The sequence below is a fragment of the Pleurodeles waltl genome, chromosome 5 (assembly GCF_031143425.1).
Source record: "Pleurodeles waltl isolate 20211129_DDA chromosome 5, aPleWal1.hap1.20221129, whole genome shotgun sequence".
NCBI classification, from domain to species: Eukaryota; Metazoa; Chordata; class Amphibia; order Caudata; family Salamandridae; genus Pleurodeles; species Pleurodeles waltl.
Window position 1 is genome coordinate 1468545899 of NC_090444.1, and position 4315 is coordinate 1468550213.

A 4315-nucleotide genomic window follows, 5' to 3' on the forward strand; every position below is an offset into this window, starting at 1 on the left:
AACAACTTGCACTCACATACAGACACTCACACAGCTACTTAAATCTTAAATACCCAAACACTCACTTGCATACCCACAAACCACCCTTACTGTTACTCACACACCCACTCACAGACCCACACAACCACTCACACACCCATATAGTTACTCACAGACCCACACAGACACTTACACAACCACTGACTTACATAACCACTCAGACATTTACGTCCCTAGTAACACACTCATACAGTCACTCACACAGACCCACACCCAGCCAGTGTGGCCTGAACTTTTGGGAAGCATGCACAGTGAACCTACTTGTATGCCTACTATTTAACAACTTTTATTTTGCATTGTGCTTGTATCTGTGTGCTCTGGTGTACCCGCATGTATTGTATATTATTAATCAGAACAGCTTGTACTTTCACGGATAAAGATAATTTATTCAAAGTAAATCTTTCCAATATATATTGCGCTGTACCAAATGTTTAAACTCCCTAGGCTTTTGGGAGGGTCATATTTGTTTCCACTGCTGATTTTGTTACAGTGTCACCCAAACCGGCTTTAAATATAAAACTATGGACAACCCAAATAATGCAGCTTTACACAGCCAGAGTCACGATCTGCCCACCTCTGACAACTTGGAACACCCCATCTTGCACTTTCTGGTCTGGCCAAAATAAGGAGGACCCCTTCCGTTAGCCACGGTACTGCTGACAGGATTACACCAAGGTAGTCCATAACCTCCAGAAGAAGTCCCAGAGAAAAATCCTAACTGGAAAAAAACCTCTAAAACAGGAACGCCTGACACAGGAAAAAATGAGAGTGTCAGAAAAACAGGAGATCAGAATAAGGAACTTCAAAGGTTGCAGGAACAGAGGGCATGAAGAACCCTTCAAAAGACAGTGAACAGGAGCGAAGACCACCAGCAACGGGAAGTTTTTGCAACACAAAGAAAACAAGAATCGGGTGCCTTATACCCCTTGACAGGAAGTGACATACAGGAAGAACTGAAAACTCCATCTTGGATTGAGACTATTCCATTGGAATAAACAGGAAAAGACATCATCATAGAAAGGGAAAAATGCAGCTCATGCAGGGAAAACTACAGACCCCTGGGAAGAAGATAACATGGCCCCCAGGAAGAAAAAGAAAGAAATGCCCCATACCAAGATTTCAGGTAAGGGACAACTGATGGGGAGGCCGCATTTCGAACATGACGTGTACTGAGACCGAACCCTGGGTACTTGGACCATGCTGCGAGTGATCAAATGAGTCACGGCCGCAAAATTATCCACAGTGAGCCTGGCGTCCCGAGAAGCAAACTGCCGATCCCACCGCGGCCCAGGAGTGAGACCCCGGGGGCACCTGTAGCTTCACAGTAGGCTCCCCCCAGAAGCCCTGGGTTTGTCCAGAAAAAGAAGGAAAAAATGTCAGACCAAGCAGGGAGCATGAGCAGAAGAAGCATCTTCCCAGGAACATTCACTAAGGGAATAACCCTTCCAAAGGATAAGGAACTGGAGATGGTTCTGGAAGAAGCGAGAATCACAGATTTCTTCTACCACGTATTCAGGTTCATCCCCAACCAAAAGAGGGGAGGGATAGGAGAACTGTCTATGTAAGGTTCTGGTACAGAAGGTTTTAACTGAGATATATTGAATACCGGATGAATCCTCCAATTCTGAGGTAAACAAAGCTGAACAGATACAGGATTTAGTACTTGGAGAATCTTAAATGGTCCATAGTATTGAGGTTTGAATTTGTTTTAGGACAAACGAAAGGGCAACAACTTAGAAGAAAGACAAACTTTGCCTCCGTTATGGTATGATGGTGAATTACGACGTTTGGCATCAGTGATCATTTTCTTGTACTGTTTTGTAGCTACAAGGTTGGTACAAATTATTCTCTGGATTTGACGTAGATGACATGCAAATGCAGTGACTGCAGGGAACCACAGGTGATTCATGAACGACTGTAGTGAAGGTTTTAGGGTGATATCCATTTGTACCGAAGAAAGGGGTGGACCCTGATAAACTATGTACCGCATTGTATGAAAATTCAGCTAGTGGAAGGTATGAAGAACAATTACTTTGTGTAGCATTACAAAAACAGTGTAGATATTATTTGAGTCCTTGATTTAAGCGTTCAGTCTGTCCGTTGGTTTGCGTATGGAGTCCAGATGATAAGGTGACCTCAATATGTAAAGTCTTAAAGAAAAACTCCCAAAACAGCAAAATGTACTGAGGACCACGATCGGAGATGATAACCCGAGAAAGGCCAGAGAGGCGAAAAATATCCTGTATAAATATATGACTTAGCTCTTTAGCAGTGGGTAACTTCTTTAAGGCTGTAAAATGGGACATGTTAGTGAACTAATCTACTGTTACCATAATGACATGGTTTCCTGCGGATAATGGTAATGAACATAGGAAATCTTTGGACAACATGTGCCAAGGGACTGACGGACGAGCATTGACCAAATGTATCCTCTGTCTCTCCCCTCCTTTTTGTTTTGCCACCCTGTCCTTGTGTGCACTAGCATCATCTGGCGGAGAAGCAGAGGCACTGGCGACGGAGGGAGCTGCATCCCACATGGGCATGGAGGCGGAATCCACCAACGGTTAGGGCACCAGTGGGACGGAGGACGAGGGGAGCACCACGACGGAGACAGGAGGGGACACTACATACGACTCCTCTGATGGAAGATCCCCGGCAGTGGCAGACACCTCTGTGCTCACCCCAACAATAGGTACAGCCGCCACCCTCCCGACAAGCACCGCCCTCCCAGCACCCCTCAGCATGTTTCCTGTTCCCCCGTCACCCAGGAGGGTGGGCATCTCCTTGGCCCCAGGCACCTCAGGCCCTGCCCCAGTCAGCCCTGCTGCCCTGAGCGAGGAGGCTATTGACCTCCTGAAATCCCTCACTGTTGGGCAGTCAACCATTATGAATCCCATCCAGGGTGTTGAGAGGCATTTGCAACAAACAAATGCATACCTGGAGGGTATTCACTCTGGTGTGGCGGCCCAACAGAGAGCATTTCAGGCTCTGGCCTCCGCACTGATGGCAGCCATTGTCCCTGTCTAGAGCCTCCCCCTTCCAACTTCCTCTACCCAGTCCCAATCCCCTCATCCCCTACCTATCCCAAGCACACCTTCAGACCAGCATTCACCCAAATCAACACACAAAAGTGGCTGAGGCAAACACAAGCACCACACTTCATCTCACAGGCACCATCCCCATGCAGACACACCAACATCCACTGCCTCCACTGTGTCCCCCTCCTCTTCGTTATCCACCTCCCTCCCAGTAGCGTCTCCACTCACACTTGCATGCACTACATCATCATCCACTACCTCCATCACCAGCACGCCCTTCACTACACACCCCTCACTGGCAGTCACCACTTCCACATTTATGCACACGTCACCTGTGTCCTCTCTGACTGTGTCTATGACCCTTCCTCCCAAAGTACACAAACGCAAGCACGCACCCACCCAACAGCCATCCACCTCACAACAGCATCCAGCTCATGCACCTGCACCCAAACACAGCAGACGGACACCTCCTAAAACCACTCCCTCTCCCTCCATTCCAAAACCTTCACCCTCTTCCTGCCCCAATGTCTTTAAGAAGCTTTTCGTAGCCAACATCGACCTGTTCCCTACCCCTCCCACCCCTGTCCTTCCCCTCAGGCCAGGGTGGCCTAAACCCAGCCCAGCATCTCAGCCACCAAGCCCACGTCCGCTGTGGTTCCTGCAGCTGTCATAGGCTCAAAGGGGGCACCCGTTAGGCCAGCCAGTGTGCGACCAACCCCTGCCAAGGCAAAGATCATTCCGCCATCTGGCAAGGTGAAGAAGGGGACAGCATCCAGTAAGGGGAAGGAGCCACAACCATCCAGCAAACCCACATCAAAGACTCCAGCTGCCAGACCCAAGGTGACACCACTATCTGCAAGGGCAGGAAGTGGCAGAAAACACCAGCTAAGGCACTTCAGCCGACCGAGCCTGCAGGTGAAGGCCTGGTGGCTACCAGCACAACAGCCAGCACCACCACCTGCACCTCGGCCACTTACAGTAGCACCACTGGCAGCAGCAGCAGCCCCAGTGGGCAGCCGTCCAAGGCTGCAGGAGAAGGGCTGGAGCCTCCCCCTACCACTGGCAGCACTGGCACCACCACTCGCACTACCACCACTGTGCAGCCGTAGCCGCCGGCGGATGGACTGTAGCCCTGCCTCCATGGACTATCATTCATCCTGACCACTGCAAATCTCATGGTTCTGACACCCAGGTGAGGGACTGTGACCTGGCACCCCCCAATTGCTGCATCACTGGGC